A 20,194-nucleotide genomic window follows, 5' to 3' on the forward strand; every position below is an offset into this window, starting at 1 on the left:
CAGCCGGCGCGGTCGGCACAGGAAAAACACCTCCGTGTTGATAACCATTTGTAAAATCCAGGCGGCTTTTGATGGCTTTCAGTGGAGTGAGTATATGAGAAATTGTTTAACAGCTGGACATGTTCCAACTTGTCCTTAAGGCTTCCAACAGAGGTGTTTTTCCTGTGGCGGAGCGTCGCGGCGGCTGCGAGCCGACGCTGCAATCCACCTGCACGTCTTTCATTAAAATAATCTCCTTTAACAGTGGAATATCTGGATAAAATGCTGAAACCGACTTCTTCTGAAACTTCTCTGTTCTCTCACGACGTCCTGGATCAATAGAGCCTGAAATGTGGAGGTTTTCAGCTTGAAACAGGCTGATGACGGCGGCTGGGAGTGCTGCACGACGTCTCACTCCGTGGGAAGTCCTTAAAGCAACAGTATCACCTCAAAATCTCTCATCAGCCGTTAAAATTTTCACCGAAAACCAGCTTAATTTTTCGAACCATGTCCACTTCCATGTGCCTGACAGGTTTAGAAAAAATTTTGATCAAACAAAGCGCCAGTCTCTCAGCAACTTCTCAGACAAAGGAATACCGACAAGGGGCTGGATGACTCCTCCCACAAGGAGTGCTCACAGGCGAATGACGTCACCGACAGGCATGGAAAAACTCACGCATGCGCACAAGGGTTCAAGCATGTCTGACGTAAAAACATATGAATGAAATCCATATAGTTTTTGAAAAAAATAAAAAGGACCTATACTTTATTGACAGACCTCGTATGATCAAATGGCATTCAAAGTTCAGAAAAGCAGCAACATACCCTATTCCAGACCTAGACCCTATTCCAGTAGTCACAGGGCATGAGGCGGGGTACACCCTTACACCCTGCACAGGACGTCAGTCTATCACAAGGGCCACAAACAGACAAGCACATTCACACCTCAATTTAAAGTTTCCAGTCCATCTAACGTACATGTCTTTGGATATGGGAGGAAGGGGAACCCACGCAAACATGTTGATTTAACGCTATAATCAAGTTGATTTAACACTATTTGCAGTGGGACCATATGTACCTATTGCAGAGTTTATTTTACTCAGTAAGCTTTAGGCATTCTGTCAAACATGTAACTTCTACCTGATTATCCAACTCATGGTTTTTAGTGCTATCAATCAACCAAATGATCAAACCCTCAAAATAAACTAATAACACTGTAACATTACAAATGTTTTCATTGGAACTCGCAAATATTCTCGTTAATCTCTTTGACTCGGATGAGAACTGCTGATGATGTCTGTCATACTGTTAAACGTTGTTCATATGCCAGTGCAGGCCTGTTAAAACCTGTTACTTTCACCAACCAACACATTACTATCAGTCAACCCAGGTGTGTCCTGGTACGTCTGTGAGTACAAAGGAACTCTCCCATAAGAAGAATGTGTTTGCTATCATTGAGAAGATGGGAAAAAAAAAAATGAAAACCGACTTCAAAGCAGATGATGAGGTCTGTTTAATGACGTTTTCATGAGTATTACAAAACAAAACAGTAAAGCAGTAAAATTTAACTATTAAATACATTCATACTTCCATTTTCTATACCCATTTACTCCAATCAAGGGTCACGGGGTGGGTGGGGGTGCCTGGAGCCTACCCCAGCACTCATATAGGGCGTGAGACATGGTACATCTTGGACAGGCTCCAGTCATTTGCAAGGCCACATATAGACAAACAAACACAACCACACTCTCACCTATGGTCAATTTAATTTAAATTGACTTCAAATTATTTAATGTCACTAATTCAAGTAACCTGCATGTCTTTGGAAGTGAGAGGAAGCCGGAGCACCCGGAGGGAACCCATGCAAACAGAGGGAGAACACACAAACTCCATGCAGAAACAACTAGGCGGGAATTGACTCGAGGGCCTTCATGCTGAGGCAACAGCTCCAACAAACCACTGTGACACCACTATTAAAAACAAATATCATAATCTCTAGCTTTCTGATCACTGCTGATAAAATTAAGCAGATATGAAACAATTATATTTGCAGGCATATCACTAATCATGCTATAATTGAGAAGTGTGTGTGTGTGTGTGTGTGTGTGTGTGTGTGTGTGTGTGTGTGTGTGTGTGTGTGTGTGTGTGTGTGTGTGTGTGTGTGTGTGTGTGTGTGTGTGTGTGTGTGTGTGTGTGTGTCGGCTTATGAGAGGCACCATTTTAAAGCGCACTGGGTGTTTGTATCTGATGGTAAAGTCCTATATGTAGTTCATTCACCATATAACCACCAATAAATGTGTGTGTTTGCTTGTTTATGCCACAAACCTTGCTATGTGCATATAGGTTGACCCCAGAATGGCCCTTAATGAGTTTGTTTTGGTGAAGGTCAAGGTCACTGAAGTCAAAGGTTAAAATTTTGGTTTATGTGCCTGCTGTTTCCCCTACTTCTCCCATGTTCTCTGTTCATTTGATAGTCATGATAGTCAAACCCAGATTTTCCCTGAAAGGGTTTACTTTGGAAAAGGTCAACATCATTGGAGTCAAAGGTCAAAATTTTGATTTCTTTTTTCAGTCTCATGTCCACCCAACTTGATTCACGTATGTAGAAGAGTTCTGGAATTGCCCAGATGAGGACAAATTTGCCAAATGCCAGATGCCACTGTGGTCAAAGCCATTGGGGTTAAAGATGAAAATTCAAGGTTTTCACTCCAGTTTTAACCAAACTTGACACACATGTGCAGGTGGGTTCTGGGTTCCAAGGTCATATTTACCAAAGGGCAATCATTGGGGCTGAAGTCATTTCTGTCTGCCTGTTTGTTGGTGTACTCCTCCCAGTTGAGTGGCTTGTCAGTGAAGGTTGACCCAGAAGCTTCCCTTAATTATTGATTTTGGAAAAGGTCAAAATCAAGGACTTTCATTTTCAACTGGTTTAGACCAGCTGTGGCACACACTTAGGTGGATTCCAGAAATGCCCTGCCAGGTCAGCCAGAGGACAATCATTTTCCTGAAGGTCTGGGTAATTTGGGTCAAATGTCGTATTTCATTTCCACAGGTACCATTGACTAGTAATAGAAATTGTTGGAGCATGAATGCAACCATATATTGTGTCCTTCACAGAAAATCCTTAAATGTCAGATGTAACTAAATCCTGCTTTAATGTCAATTTTATGATGTTAAACTTACAGGAATGAAAAAAAGTATTACATTTTGTCAGCAGAAAACATTTGCGTGCATGCACGGTCATGTGTGTGTGTGTGTGTGTGTGTGTGTGTGTGTGTGATGATGATGATGATAGGTGCTCTATGTTATTTTTGTTGCAGCTAAAAGGTTTAAGCGCCGCTGGAAAATAGGAGGAAATAGACAACAACAACAAACACGGTCATGACTGCGATTGCTTATCGGTGCAGATGAAAGTAAATTGCAGTCGAATCATATAAAGCGTGAGTAGACAGCCCAGCCTGCCATAAGTTGGACTGATGGCTTTGTCAAATTTGTTACGCACACAGGACCTTCTGACGCACACGGCTTACAGGAGATAAAACAGTTCGACTTGTCATTTTGTCTCCCCCTTCCCTCACCTCCTCACCCAAGACCTCCTGCTGTGAATAATGGCTGCAGCTGTGCCAACGTGGCTGCTGGCCACGTGTGCGTCGCTCTCATTTTGATAGCTTTTTATAGTTGGTGTGTATGTGTGCGTCTGTCTGATTATGGTGTACAGATAGGCCATTACCCCGACGTTAGCAGGAGAGGCGCTTAATGGAGGAGAGAGGATGCAGGAGCAGGATGGCTCATAAACGCTGGTGTCTCCTCCAAAACATGTCAATACTGACATCTGGGAGTTTGGCCACTTCATTCACTAAACCGATACCGCTGTGCGATGAGGTGGCCAACACACTGCTCCACTTGTTCAATCAGCAAGAAAAAAGCAAGCGAAGAATGATTTAGGGTTTTGTTTTTGTTTTTTCTGTGCGTGTGTGCACATGAAAAAATTTTTTTGAAGGAACTAAAACGAGCACTGTTTTTTGTCATTGCTATTGAATGGGGCTTCTGAAACTATAAACAGAATATTCTACAAATCCATAATAAACTTTGTAACATTCAACCAATCAATCCTCAGGAAATGACCGATCAATTATGAAGACGTGAGGAAAATTACATGCAAAGGTTCAGTACTTATTTTCACCCACTTACTTGTATTCATGGTCACGGAACAGGAAATCTTTCCCAGCAAGTGTTTCAAGAGGAAGCACACAAATAATTTCATCCCATGTCTGTCCTGCAACTACACTCCAAAAAAAAAATGAAATGAAATTTACCAAAGTAATTTTATGGTAAGATACTTGTATTTTCACTTAAGCAGTACAAGACTGCTTTTGTTATTAAAAAAGAGATCGCAAGGGAATGAAACAACAAAACACGATATGTGGCCGTTTTGTGTGTAATGTACTGTGAGTTCAAGTGGGAAAAGAACAGTGGATTTAACTTGTAAAAAGATGAGAGGAACAGACAGCTGGTGTCACATGGTTTTTACCTGATGAAGGTTTAGATCAGGATGAATAACCTTTGGGCTGCACCAAATATTATATCACAGAGGCAAGAAGTCGAAGACATCAGGAACTCTGACATGTTCACTTCCTCCAGCCTCCACCAGTCTGCTTTCAGGATAAAGAATGATGGTGAAGGTTCAGTACCCAGGTGACTTTGCTTTTTTAATCATCCACATAGTTCATCTGTACATCACAGCAGCTGTTGACTATAATATATGCTTCATTTCTTATTTTTCTTAATAAATTTGCACACTGTAGTCCTGGTGATTCAAACTGCCCTGTGCCTCTCGTGTTTACCTGTTTGTCTGTTTTGGAAAAGCCTCGGAACATATTCTGTAAAATGCAGTGAGAGAATAAGTCCATTCCTGCCAGTTTATTAACACGATAACGCAAAAAGAATTATTGCTGTCTAATTGTACCGTGTGACTTTACTGGTGGTTATATGGTGAATGAACTACATACAGGACTTTGCCATCAGATGTAAACGTCCAGTGTGCTTTAATATGGTGCCTCACATACAGGTATGCCCATCCATCCATTCACACACACACACACACACACACACACACACACACACACACACACACACACACACACACACACACACACACACACACACACACACCATTTCCACAGAATATGTTTTCACTGCCAGGTGTGAGTCTCTGCCCACTCAGATGGCCACAAACAATCAAGAGTGGGTGTAATCTGAGAGGTGCTGATTACTTCTGTGCAGGAAAGTACAGGTTTGTGCAAGAAATGCAGGTGTTCCTATTGTCTTAACCAATCAAAGGGCTTACAGCAAAGTCTTTCAGACAGTTACTTTCAAAGTACTTAAATAATTTCCGTAATTTCTTTTGGCTTCCCTTCATTTTTTAATTCTTTTTTTTTTTTACATGGGGTCACAATGGATTCCGTATTGATCTGAAGTTTGATTTCACAATTTAATTTTATTTGAATTATCAATCTATTGACTTATTTTTACATGTGATGCCCTTCCTGATGCACCTCTGTACATGTGAAATGGGGCACAAGTGATCATGAACTAGGAGTCTTCAGCTTTGGAAGCAAATGGAACAACCGCTTGCTCAACCTGCAACTGATTTTTAGCTTTATGTACTTTTGAATAGGAAACAAAAGGATCATTCAAAATGCTACACAATCACATTTGATTTCTTCTTTGACTACGGAGCCTGCTGGTAAATGTCACGATGTGACAAGCACAAAGCCTGGTCATTAGAATCGTACCCCGCGGGGTACTGGTGCTGTCACTTCTTCTCAAGTGCACAGACTGTGTACTGTTTGATAGCAAACAGAAGAGGAGCTGGATTCTGGTGCTTTTCTGACCCTTATCCAATAAGCTTTTCCTGTACTTTTACATTAAATATTGCTAATATATATAGCATCCCCAAAAAAATTACATTCAGTGGGATATTTAAAAGCTCACCAGAGCTCCTTGCATATAGTTTGTATTTATTCCCACTTTATCTGTCATATTCTACTACATTTCATGGCAGTATCACAAACTAATGTAGATTAAATCACTTTTTGTGATGGCATTGGAAAATGACCATGAGATATTGTTGTATATGATTTACTATCGATTAAAGCTATAGTATATAAGATTAAGGTTGTTTAAAAAGCAGAAGGGTGGTGTGGTGTTTAAAAGCAGAAGCACGTGGGAGCTGACTGGTTTGACCAGCTGTGCAGAGGCCCTGATTAGTTTTGCCAGGGAAACGTTTGAGAGGAGAACCTCAGGAGAGAGAAGCAGAAATGCCACCGGTATGGTTTTTACTTTTAATTATCATTTTTTTCAACATACTGTGGGGCTTGTTTTGTTTGTGGATGTTGCATTTATTGGTGGCATGATTTATGTGGTAGTAGGAAAAATCAAGTACATTTCTGGGGAAGAGTTGCAAACATGAGTCGATATTCAAAGTAAAGGAGTAGAGGTGTGTACGTTATTTTGTAAATTGATTAAACCTTAAATATTTCATTTGATTAAAAACTAAATTCAAATTGTAAACAGTGACAGTTTAATGAAAATATAAGGAAAATTATATTATTTTACATCTTTTTTTATCTTTCCTTCCTCTTCCTTCCTTTGGTCAGGTTAACAACCTGCTGTCGCTTGCAAACTGAAAATAAAAGACAGACAGACTGAGTGGTCACCAGCATCCTGCCTCCTGCCTAGGAGAGGAGTAGGCAGTTGAGGAGCTGTTGACACAAGAGGAACCTGTTTGAAACATGGAGAAAATCAGAAAATACATGGAGTAAATCAGCTGAAGAAGGAAAGAACGCTCATGAAGTGCAACTTCACCAGGTATGCCAACTGAATCATTAAAGGGGCAGAGCTGAGAGAAGAGTTCCTCACCCTCAAGGACAGTTTTGATAAGATTCTTGAAGCCAATGACGATTACAGAGTCGGGCTCCTGCTTCAAATTCAAAAATCGGAGGAGGAGGAGGAGCCAGTACTTGGTGAGAACCTGCAGAAAGACGATGAAAAGTTTGCCACTGAAAGTGAGATGAAATTCAAAGAAACAAAAGACATTATCCAACTGAATCTTTGGTCAAGATATGGACAAAGCAAACTGGCGTCTACAATTAGGGATGAAAAGCGAATCTGCAAAGAGGCTGGAAATGTAAAGGTTGTTGGAACAAATCTGGAAGGCTACGAAGGTTGTCTGAAGCTCCTGGAAAAACATGGATGATGCCACCAGTGCAGTGCAAGCCTGGGAGAGATGGATACCTGTCGATTCCAGGGAGGACATAAATGACAGAGTAAAGGCTCTCCAAGTAACCAAAAATTGACTTGAGCTCAGAAAAGCAGAATTTGTCACAGCATGCAGGATGGAGGAAGAAACGTGCTGCAGGAGCTTTGACTGGTGACCTACTAAGAGCGGTCCCTGCTGCAGCACCTCAATCAGTAAGGATAAAGGCAACCAGTCTCCCCGTCTTCAGTGGCTGCAAAAGAGAGTTTCACCGATGGAGGGGGAATTACGAAAGTCTGCAGCAACAAGGAGAGCCATCTAGATTGGTTGAAGTCAAAAGGCTGCAGCTGCTGGACAGTGTCGATGGAAAAATATCAAAAGAGCTCAGATTATCCACCTACAACACTGCAGGAGAAATGTTCCGCATCCTGGAAAATAGGTATGGAAACAAATCAATAATTGCCACAGAGATCCTGGAGGAACTTCACAGGTTTCCACCTGTGAAAGGAAGCAACACAAGACACCAGAAAGGTAATTGAACTCATGCAGATGGTGGAAAAAGCCCTCACAGATCTAATAGACCTGAGAAACTCTGGTGCAATGAAGAATCCACTTGTCATCAAATCCACTGAAAGCAAGTTACCAGATTTTGTGAAGAGGGACTGGTTAATCTACATGGTTGATCAAAGAAATTATGTTACTTCGATAAACTTCTGGCATTCCTAAAATACCAGGACGACATCTTGGAAAGACTTGAACAGCTGAAACTTGCAGGCAAGAGAAAAGATTTGAGAAGACGCATGCCTCTACAAGAGTGACAGAGTGAAAATGCTCCAGATTCTTGAGTTCTGTGTGGTGACGAGTGACATTCAGACAAAATATTCTTCTGCAGAAAGTTTAAAAGGCCAAACATGTATGAGGAAAAAAGGCATCTTAAAAGAACTGAAAGCCTGTAAAGTATGCCTTGAACATCATGAAGTGGGTGGATATTGCAAGAACACCTACCTTTGCAGAAACAGAGTGTAAGAAGGATCACCACTACTTGCTCTGTCCAAGGGGTGAACACAGAAGAAGTCCTGAAGGAATAAAGCAGAAAGGACCCAAGGGAAAGTTCAGAGGAGCAGGAAGATTTTCTGTCCCAGTTAAATCCAGAGCTTGCAGAAAAATGCAAAAGAGCATTCACCAACAACAGCAGTAAAAATGAAATAAGAAACATTGCTGCTGAATCAAACCTGCAGAAGAACCAGAAAGAACTGCCTGTTATCATGATGCTACTTGAGGTAACTGCAAATGCTGGTCAGAAGATTGGGACGCTAATTGACCTCGCCTCTGACACAAACTATATCACATACAAGGCAGCTAGCTGACTGAAGCTCAGGAGTGAGAAAGTAACCCTGGTTGTGCAAGGTGTTGGAGGGATGACTATGAAAGTGAACACCAGATGCTATCTCCTCAAAGTTTGAGTCAAAACCTCAAGGGGAACAGTGTGCACATGAAATTGTATGTTATGGCCTTAAGGAGATTGCCAGGGTGCACAGAATAATTGCTCGAGAAAAATAAAAACTTTTTTTTCCAGAAGTCAAGCTTGAAGAATTAAGGAGGCCTGAGAAGATCGAACTCCTCATAAGTCACAGAGAGGGGACGCTTGCGCCGCAGAGACTTAGTCATTGGAGACTTTGTGCTGTGGGAGAGCCCTCTTGGCAAGACAGTTGGTGGAGCACATCCTGATGTGTTTGAAGAGGTGGAATTCACAGCTTGTGCATCAGAAACACACTTTGCTCACTCAATGAAAACAGCAGCTGCGACATTCAAAGAAATTGTCTGGAAGCCCCTGCCTGTAATGTCAGACCTGGAAAACTTTGCTGAAGCAACATCTGTCACTAGTCGTGAGTTCCTGGATTGGTGGAGGTGGGACAGCACTGGAGCAGCATGTGAACCCAGGTGTGGAGGTTGTCGATGTGGCAGCTGTCAGCCAGGAGGGAAGGAGATGACCTTGGTGGAGGAAAGAGAGCTGGAAATAATAAAAGAAGGTCTCACCTATGTCAAGGAGGATGAGTATTCCCCTTCCCCAAACTGGGTTGCCAGGTATCTGTGAACTGAAGATCCTTCATCACTCCCAAACAACCGGCTTACTGTAGAAGGCACATTTCATAGGACTGAGAAAAGATTATACAAGGAGCCGCAGTGGAGAAGTGCCTATGCGACCCAGGTCCATGAAATGGTGGAGAGTGGTGCAGCTGCAAAACTCACAAACAAAATGTTAGAAGAGTGGAAAGGATCTGTGTGGTATGTATGTCACTTGGTGGTGCCAAACCCTCACTCAGTAACAACCCCTGTCCGATTAGTGTGGAATAGCAGCCAAAAGTTCACTGGGCTGAGCATGAACGACATTCTCCTTAAAGGGCCAGATGTTCTCAACCTGATCAGAGCTGTCTTACTGAGGTTTAGAAGAGGCATGCATGCAGCAATAGGAGACATCACAAAAATGTACAATTCTGTATGGCTAGAGGAGCGTGAGCTGCACCTCCACAGATTCCTCTGGAGGGACAGCAAGGAGGAAGACATCAAAGAATACACCATAACAAGGGTCAACATTGGGGACCGTCCAGCTGGCTGCATTGCCCATGTAGCCGTGTGAGAAACAGCAAGATTGCCTGTATTTGGTCACATGGAAGAAGAACACAGGGTCCTTGAAGAAGACAGTAATGTTGATGACATTTTAACTCACAACTGCCTCGAAAAACTGGATGACATCACAGGGGGAGTAGAGGAGATTCTCAAAGCTGGAGACTTTTTCCTCAAGTCCTGGGTCCGGTCGAGGCAAAGTGGGAGGCAGCAAGTCCACACGGGGATCCAGGGAGCTGCAAAATGTGGGGACCAAGGTCCTGTTATGATACTCCCAAATCAAATGAGAGATGAGGACAACAAAGCACTGGGGTTAGGTTACCATGTCGAGCTTGACAAACTGTACGTGATGTCCACAATCGACTTCTCCAAAAGGCAAAAGAAAATGACTGGAAAAAACCTTCAAGAAGAAGTTGGAAAGGGGACACCAAAGCCACTGACAAGAAGACCGCTTCTCAGCCAAGTTGCAGGGCTGTATGATCCCACTGGACTTGTTACTCCTATCAAACAGAAAGGGGCAATTCTTGTCAGAAGAGCTTTCCAGGAAGCTGGTGTAGGAAATTTAACTTGTGAATCATGGGATATTGCACTTTCAGAGGGCCTCAGAGGAGAAAACATCAAGCTCCATCCATCCATCCATCCATTTTCTTCCGCTTTATACGGAGTCGGGTCGCGGGGGCAGCAGCTCAAGCAAAGCCGCCCAGACCTCCCCCAGCTCCTCCGGGGGAACCCCAAGGTGTTCCCAAGCCAGCCGAGAGATGTAGTCCCTCCAGCGTGTCGTGGGTCTTCCCCGGGGCCTCCTCCCAATGGGACGTGCCCGGAACATCTCTCCAGCGAGGCATCCAGGGGGCATCCAGAAAAGATGCCCAAGCCACCTCAACTGACTCGGAGGAGCGACGTGGAGGAGCAGCGGCTTGACTCCGAGCTCCTCCCGAGTGACCGAGCTCCTCACCCTATCTCTAAGGGAGCGCCCAGCCACCCTGCAGAGGAAACTCATCTCGGCCGCTTGTACTCGCGATCCCGTTCTTTCGGTCATGAGCCAAATCTCATGACCATAGGTGAGGATCGGAACATAGATCGATCAATAAATCGAGAGCTTTACCCCCCTACTCAGCTCTCTCTTCACCACGACGGTCCGAAACAGTGACCGCATCACTGCAGATGCTGCACCGATCCGTCTATCGATCTCACGCTCCATCCGTCCCTCACTCGTGAACAAGACCCCAAGATACTTAAACTCCTCCACTTGAGGCAAGGACACTCCACTGACCTGAAGAGGGCAAAGCACCTTTTTCCGGTCGAGAACCATGGCCTCGGATTTGGAGTTGCTGATTTTCATCCCGGATGCTTCACACTCGGCTGCAAACCACCCCAGTGCACGCTGAAGGTCCTGATTTGACGAAGCCAACAGAACCACATCGTCCGCAAACAGCAGAGACGAGATTCTGTGGTTCCCAAACCAGACCCCCTCTACACCCTGGCTGCGCCTAGAAATTCTGTCCATAAAAATAATGAACAGAACCAGTGACAAAGGGCAGCCCTGGTGGAGGCCAATGTGCACTGGAAACAGGTTTGACTTACTATCGGCAATGCGAACCAAGCTCCTGCTGCGGTTGTACAGGGACCGTATAGCCCTTAGCAAAGGACCCCGGACCCCGTACTCCCGGAGCACTCCCCACAGGGTGCCCCGAGGGACACGGTCGAACGCCTTCTCCAGATCCACAAAACACATGTGGACTGGTTGGGCGAACTCCCATGAACCCTCGAGCACCCGATGGAGCGTGTAGAGCTGGTCCAGTGTGCCATGACCAGGATGAAAACCACACTGCTCCTCCTGAATCCGAGGTTCGACCATCGGTCGAATTCTCCTCTCCAGTACTCTGGAATAGACCTTACCGGGGAGGCTGAGGAGTGTGATCCCCCTATAGTTGGAACACACCCTCCGGTCTCCCTTCTTAAACAGAGGGACCACCACCCCGGTCTGCCAATCCAGAGGCACTGTCCCCGATCGCCACGCGATGTTGCAGAGGCATGTCAGCCAAGACAGTCCCACAACTTCCAGAGACTTAAGGTACTCAGGACGGATTTCATCCACCCCAGGAGCCTTGCCACAGAGGAGCTTTCTAACCACCTCGGTGACTTCGGCCTGGGTAATGGATGAGACCGCCTCTGAGTCCCCAGTCTCTGCTTCCTCTTCGGAAGACGTGAAGATGGGATTGAGGAGATCCTCGAAGTACTCCTTCCACCGCCCAACAACATCCCCAGTCAGGGTCAACAGCTCCCCACCCGCACCGTAAACAGTGCTGGTGGAGAGCTGCTTCCACCTCCTGAGGCGTCGGACGGTTTCCCAGAATCTCTTCGAGGACGACCGATAGTCCTCCTCCATAGCCTCCCCGAACTCCTCCCAGACCCGAGTTTTTGCCTCTGTGACTGCACAGGCTGCGCCACGCTTGGCCTGCCGGTACCTGTCAGCTGCCTCTGGGGTCCCACCTACCAACAAAGATAAGTAGGACTCCTTCTTCAGCTTGACGGCATCCCTTACTTCCGGTGTCCACCACTGGGTTCGGGGATTGCCACCGCGACAGGCATCAGAGACCTTGCGACCACAGCTACGAGCGGTCGCTTCGACAATGGAGGTGGAGAACATGGTCCACTCGGACTCCATGTCTCCAACCTCCCCCGGGATCTGGGAGAAGCTCTCCCGGAGGTGGGAGTTGAAGACCTCGCTGACAGAGGGTTCCGCCAGTCGTTCCCAGCAGACCCTCACGATACGTTTGGGCCTGCCAGGTCTGACCGGCTTCCTCCCCTCCCAGCGGATCCAACTCACCACCAGGTGGTGATCACCTGGTGAACAGACAGCTCTGCCCCTCTCTTCACTCGAGTGTCCGAGACACGTGGCCGAAGGTCAGATGATACGACTACAAAGTCGATCATCGACCTCCGGCTCAGGGTGTCAAGCAACATCCAGCTCTTCAGAGAATATGTTCAACTTGGAAAGCTCAAGTTCCATAGGAGCATCACACCACTTGGCTGGAAAGGGGAGCCTGCTGGAGTCATTCTCAGATGGTAGTGACAAAACCTATGGCGCTGTCACCTGAGATGGAGGACAAGTGAAGGTATCAAAGTGCGGTTGGTGGAGTCAAAAGCCAAGTTGACACCCTTCAATCAGAAAGGAGATGTAGTCAAAGCAGAAATCTGTGGGGCAGTGTTCGCGACCAGACTGAGAAAGTATATGGGCTAACAAAGCAGAATGAAGATTGAACAATGCTTTAATTTTGTTTACAGCCAAACTGTCCTGGGAGCAATTCAGAGGGACAGCTATGGCTATCAGACTTTCTTCACCAACCTGGTGGTGGATTCCAGGAGAACTCAACGTAGCAGATATAATCACAAGGGGAGGTCCCCCTGATGACCTGAATGAGGACTCCATGTGGCAGAATGGACCAGACCTCCTTAAGGTACCAGTTGGAGAATGGCCTATGAAATCAGCTCAAGAGGTTGCACCACAAGCCAGAGAGGTTGTGAACAGGCTCCAGAGGAAAGCATTTTCTGCTGCACTGACGAGAGCCCACGGCAAGCACATCCCCAAAGTCCCAGAGATACAGCAAAGTATCCTAGCTGACAGCCCTACTAAAACCAATGATGCTCCTCTCCAGGAAAGGAGGTCCCCTGCTGGCCATGTTATTCAGAAACTGCTGGATGTGGAAAAGTTTAGCAGCCTTGCTAAGCTAGTTAAAGTTATTGCTTTCATCTGGCGTGCTGCAAAGAAGTGGCAAATGATGAAGGGCATACAAAGCGTCACTCAGCCAAAGTGGGAGGCCAAATCTCCAAAAGAACAGCACAAGGCAGCTGTGCTTAGTGTCGGCGAACGTGAAGATGCCATAAAGCAGGGGTAGGCAACCTGTTCCAGAAAGAGCCATGAGGGTGCAGGTTTTCTTTGCAGCCACTGACTCCACCAGGTGATTTTACTGATTAATATCACTTTGAGCAGTTGGAATCAGTTAATCAGTGAAATCACCTGGTGGAGTCAGTGGCTGCAAAGAAAACCTGCACCCTCATGGCTCTTTCTGGAACAGGTTGCCTACCCCTGCCATAAAGGATCTATTCCTTGCAGCACAGGAAAAGCAAACTTTTCCCGCTACCACTCTGGACAGGTTGGTGGTTTACAAGGACATCAACACTGGACTTCTGATGTGTGGAGGATGGACGCAATGGTTCAGTGAAGACGAATCTGATGTCCCAATTTTGCCCTATGGAGCTTGGGTGTCCACGCTGCTAGTTTATGAAGCTCATAATGCAAATCATGAGGGAATTGCTGGAACATTACTCAGGATGAGGAGAAAAACGTGGATGATCAAAGGTAGGAGGCTGGCAAAGAAGGTGGTGGACAGCTGTATCCCTTGGAGGAAAATAAAAGCAAAGCAGTGCCAGCAAATAATGGGTGATCTTCCATTTGAGCGCACAAGTCCTGCAGCACCATTCCAATTTACATCTGTTGATCTCTCTGGACCTTAAGATGTAAGAGATGAGGTCAAGAAGAGGGTGAAACTTAAAATCTGGGGAGTTGTCTTTTCCTGCATGCCATCAAGAGCCATTCATACTGATCTTGTCAGCAACCAGTCATCGGAGGCTTTCCTCTTGGCATACAAGAGATTCACCATGCTGAGAGGACACCCTCAGAGGTTATGGTTGGACCCCGGCACAAACTTTGTGGGAGCCAGACCTGCCCTCAAAGAACTTTACAATTTTCTGGGTAGGATGAACAAGGCAGAGATTGAAGAGGAAGCCTCAAAGAACGGAACAGAATGGTCTTGGAAAATTCACCCTGCAGATTCGCCACATAGGAATGGAGCTATGGAGGTAGCAGTCAAGACAGTGAAGAGAGCCCCCAACAATCTCGGAAGTGGAGCCTTGACATGGGTTCAGACATTTCTCTTCATGGCAGCAAATCTTGCAAATGAGAGGCCCATAGGTACTAGGCTGCAAAATGGAGTGGAGTGTGTGGAGTGTATTAGCTCGCTTTTGCTGGGGCATGCCAGTCCTCGAGGTGATCCTGGCAGCTTCCAATTTCAAGGCTACCCACACAAGACTCCAGGTGATTCAAACTGAGGTCAGTACATTTTGGAGGAGGTGGTGCCAATTTGCTGGCCCAAACCTGTTTGTCAGGAACAAGTGGCACACAAGAGAACAGAATGTTGCCGGTGGAGATCTTGTTTGGCTTGCTGACCAGAATGCACTGAGGTGGCAATACAAATTGGCAAGAGTCATGAAGGTCAGTACAGATGGAAAAGGTACTGTCTGAGATGCCCACATATGAACGTGCCCTACCTATTCTCTACCGAAAACCAAACAGGACACAACCAAGAGAAGAACAAGAACCCTGGACTCCAAAAGTCCTAGCACCATCCTCCACAGAGATGTGAGGCATCTTGTTGTGTTTCTACCGATAGAGGAACAATAAGGACTTGATCCACTTGTGACCTCCTTTGGTTACGAACCAGTAGGTCAATTGGAAGGTCTGAAGTCAAAACTTCCAGTTTTTTTTTTCCTTCTTTTTTCTCCTCATGTTTACCTGCTTGCATTCCCTTCTATCTCATTCATTTTTCTCTTTTTTTATATTTTATTTGCTCATGCTGGGGTACTGAAAAAAGGGGGTGGTGTTTAAAAGCAGAAGCACCTGGGAGCTGACTGGTTTGACCAGCTGTGCAGAGACCCTGATTGGCTTTGCCAGGGAAAAGTTTGAGAGAACCTCAGGAGGAGCAGAGGCACCACCGGTATGATTTTTACTTTTAATTATCATTTTTTTCAACATACTGTGGGGCTTGTTTTGTTTGTGGATATTGCATTTATTGGTGGCATGATTTATGTGGTAGTAGGAAAAATCAAGTACATTTTTGGGGAAGAGTTGCAAACATGAGTGAATATTCAAAGTAAGGGAGTAGAGGTGTGTACGTTATTTTGTAAATTGATTAAACCTTAAATATGATAAAATCTAAATTCAAATAGTAAAAAGTGATAGTTTAATGAAAATAATTTTGCAAATAATGAAACTCAAGCATGAGTAAATGTGGAAAATTAGATTATCTTACATCTTTTTTAATCTTTCCTTTCTCTTCCTTCCTTTGGTCAGGTTAACAACCTGCTGTCGCTTGCAAACTGAAAATAAGACAGAAAGACAGACTGAGTGGTCACCAGCATCCTTTTTGCTCCTCTCCTGAAAAAACCCACAGAAAACTTGACAAACATTCATAACCATCTGTTCATTATTGTGTAATTGCAACAACAAATCAATGTTCTTTCATAAGCGTAGAATGGAGCCCTTCATGCCTACATGGAAGCAGGCACGCCATCATGGACGCCATCATGTTAGACAACCATGTTGATACAGCAGCCGACCCACATCTTTTGCATTTTTCATTGTAGCTGGAAAATTAAAGAAAAAAGAGAAATCTGTGATTGCTCCCCGATATACTGTCTACTGATTGCTGGTGTAGCGGCTGCTCTGCATTGTGTTGTTGACTCCTCCCAGTCTCTCCCCTGGGGACACAAACTCACAATCTTCAGCATGGGAAGCGGACACTCAACTAAAACCTGGGTTCTGGAGAGTGAGGCCCATTGACGACTATTGGACAGTGACTCCTGCTGGCCTTCATCACACTGGTGCAGGCTAACAAGTTTGAGAACTGGATCATACATATTGCTTATCACAAGAGAAGGCAAGGGAGTGTGAATATCTGCAGCAAAAGAAGCAAAAAGGTTGCCAAAGACATCTGTCCCATGACCCCATGACTCCATAAACTCTTCTCAAGTGTCTCCTAATCACAACGGCCGAGAACCCAAACACATGGGTGTCTCTATTAGTTCATCATATTAATGCGTATATGTCACCAATCAGGGTCCTTTAATCACCAAGTACAACTCCTAAGAAACAGCCCAAGCTAATGTTGGCAAAATTGAAAACAGTTTATTCACAATTAAAATAAATAAGTAGCTAAAACTACAAAAAGTCAATATAAAATGTCCGTAACCGGTAAAAGATAATAAAAATAAATAAAGGAAAAAAAACAAAGCCTCAGTCAAAAAGAATAAAATCACAAAGATTTTTTTTTTTTTTTTAGAAAAAAAAAACAAGACTCTGCATAAAGCTGGGCGGTTTATCTCTCCTTTTTTTTTTTGACAATACTCCGCAACGTCCGAGTGGTCCCGGGGCTCAGGTCAGACCACTATTCTTCACAGGCGCTGCCCATGCAACTCGTCCTCGCCGTCTCCTACATCTCCGGCCGCGGTCCGCATCTCTCCTCCTCCATACCTCCACGCTCAGCCACCTGTACAGATCAGAGGGAGGGGCTAAGGGCCACACACAATCTCAAAAAGGTGCGCGCACACACACACACACAAGCAGTCTGGGACACGTCCTTTTTACTTAACCATATAGCGAGCGTTGTGCACGCGTCCTGTCCTTTCGATCCCCTGTGCCTCCGGCCGCAATCCGCGTCTCTCCTTCCCTGTGCTTCCACACCCAACAAGTTGTACAGATCAGAGGGAGGACTCAAGGACAAGCATAAACCTCACCAAGACGTGCGCGCACACACAGGAGCGGTCTAAGACATGTCCCTCTCTTAACTGTTTAGCGGGCGTTGTACGTGTCTCTCTCCATCCTGTCTCTCCACCTGGCGTCCTGCTTCCGTATCCGCATCTGCACCTGCGTCAGGCTTCCTCTCATGCGCGCCTCCCCGCTCCAAGTCCTCCTCCCACACCCACACTCTCTGCGCTTTTAACCCAGTCTGTGGGCCACAGTGGCCAATGGTAGAAGTTCATGGGGCAATGAGGGTGGAGCCCAATTACTAACACCTACACTTCATTCAGAACACCAAACATGCAAAAGCACACGTGCAAAAAAACCAAAACACAACAATCACATGATGAAAATAAAAAAAAAAGCACGGCAAATCACTGCACAACTACACATGCAACTAACAAGCACAGCAAAAATAGAGAAAAAAAGTAAAAAAAAACAAAAAAAAAACAAGGTCCCTGTGACATTCTCCCCCTCCTTTAACATTGGTTATCCCGGCCAATCATACCCAATATCTGAGAGGTACTGTGCCCAAATTTGAATGCTGAGAGCACCTTACTTGTGGCAATTGTTCTGGAGGGCCAGGTGGAATATGATTCACAGGTGGTTCTTGCGGAGGAGCAGTCATTTGGGCCACAGTCAATCTAGGAAGCCTTAAAGTGGGAGATGGTAATTGAGATTGTTTTGGCCTCTCCTCTGGCTCAGCACCTGGTTGCTGTAACACATCAAAAGGGCAAGGGTGGCGATTATTACGATGGTATGTACGCGTTAGGCCCTCCCTACCTTCAGGACGAATACAATAGACTGGGTGGTCCTCTGCTAACTGAGAGACCACCACATATGGGTCCGGACACCATTTGGTGGACAGCTTTCCCTGGGTCCTCCGGCGGAAATTACGAACCAATACCCGTTCACCAGGCAACAGCGGCGAGAGTGGGGCCCGTCGATTGTACCTAGTCTAGCCCCGATGTCGATGGTGAACTGTCCATTCTTTTACAGTCTTATACACACCTCGCAAGGCCTGCTGGTGGTGTCTGGCCCATCCGTCTAAGCTCTGAGCATCTATGGTGGGGGCCAGACCAGACAACAATCCAATGGTAGCCGTGCGTGTCTACCGAACACAACATAATGAGGAGTCATCCCTGTCGTGCTGTGAACGGTGTTATTATAAGCCTGCACCAGGGCTGGCAATTTATTTGGCCAAAACTGCTGTGGGTCTCCGGGAGAGAGTTAAGCAACTGTAAAAGGGTCTGGTTAAATCATTCACAACCACCATTCCCCTGGGGATGGTATGCTGTCATTCTACTCTTATGGCACCCATACAGTTGACAAAGCTGTTTCATCAAGGATGATTCAAAGGCTGCTCCACGGAGAGTATTCGTTCTGGGCAGCCAAATGTCAAAATCCAATTACTGTATAACGCTCTGGCGGTGGTATCTGCGGACTGGTCCCGAGTAGGGACCACAACCGCATACTTTGAAAATAGGTCAGTCATCACCAATATGTATTGATACCTGTCTTCCGGGCGACCAAGGGACAGAATCAATGCCGAACACTTCAAAAGGGTAGGAGGTCTGAATAGGTTTCAATGGGGCCCTGCCATCAGGCCCAGATTTATTATGGGGCCTGATGAGGGTGGAGCCCAATTACTAACACCTACACTTCATTCAGAAAACCAAAACATGCAAAAGCACACACATGCAAAAAAAACAACAAAACACAACAATCACATGATAAAAAGAAAAAAAAAGCACGGCAAATCACAGCACAACTACACATGCAACTGACAAGCACACCAAAAATATAGAAAAAAAAAGACAAAAAAAAAAAACAAGGCCCCTGAGAGCTGTGCCCTGGAAGTCATTTAAAGCCTGGATTTTTGTCTTGAATCAAGAGCAATTGCAAACTCACTTGCAAAGATATGACCCAATGTGGCCCCTTTAATTTTGTTCTGATATAAAAAGATCCTGTAACACACTACAAAATGCTCACATTAAAATATTTATGTCAAAGCTTTAAAGGTATAGGGCCACCCAAATTTCACTAAACTGACAAAATTTAGCTTCTCCTGAAATCCAAGCATTATAATGTAGGTTTAAATGTCTTGTAACAGGTCATTTTAATGAAGAAAATATTAATAGCCCATTTCCACCGGCACCCTGTTAGGCAACAGAATTAGCAGGTCTGCAGCTGGTGTCCTGTGCTTTTCACAGATGAGAACAGCTCAACCTGAGCACATGTGACAGATGTGAAGGGGTCTGCAGATGCCGTAGACCAGGGGTGCTCAAGTTCGGTCCTCGAGAGCTACCTTCCTGATATTCTTAGTTGTCTCCCTGCTCCAACACACCTGAATCCAATGAAAGGCTCATTAAAAGCCTGCTAACGAGTCTTTCATTGGATTCAGGTGTGTTGGAGCAGGGAGACAACTAAGAGTATCAGGAAGGTAGCTCTCAAGGACCAAACGTGAGCACCCCTGCCGTAGACAATGTTATGCTGCCTGCATCAGGCAAAAAGGCATGGACAAAGCAGACAAGCAGGTAGTCAAAAAACAATGACCCCCCTCCCCCAAGCGCTGACCCCAACGGCCCAGGAGCCGAAAGGTGAGAAGCATGAAACTCGCGCACAAGTTCGAGGTCCAAAATAAACCAGGAGGGAATCCAGGACCACTCCTCGGGGCCATAACCCTCCCAGTCCACCAAGTACAGGAAGCCACAACCCCACTGCCTGGAAGCCAGGAGGCGCCGCACAGTGAAGAC

The 20,194-nt window shown here is 45.5% G+C and overlaps 1 protein-coding gene and 1 long non-coding RNA gene across 3 annotated transcripts in view; one reads left to right on the forward strand and one right to left on the reverse strand.

The window, feature by feature from the left end:
* The window catches only part of nap1l4a (nucleosome assembly protein 1-like 4a), a 101,586-nt gene that overhangs the window by 34,435 nt on the left and 46,957 nt on the right, over positions 1-20,194 (forward strand). The gene's annotated exons all lie outside the window — the stretch shown is intronic.
* Positions 16,807-17,579, reverse strand: LOC117516036. The gene is made up of 2 exons (XR_004562289.1): positions 17,487-17,579; positions 16,807-17,372 (listed from the first exon to the last, which is right to left on the reverse strand). It is a non-coding gene; the product is annotated as an uncharacterized LOC117516036 (long non-coding RNA).

The sequence above is a fragment of the Thalassophryne amazonica genome, chromosome 8 (genome assembly GCF_902500255.1).
Source record: "Thalassophryne amazonica chromosome 8, fThaAma1.1, whole genome shotgun sequence".
Taxonomy (NCBI): Eukaryota; Metazoa; Chordata; class Actinopteri; order Batrachoidiformes; family Batrachoididae; genus Thalassophryne; species Thalassophryne amazonica.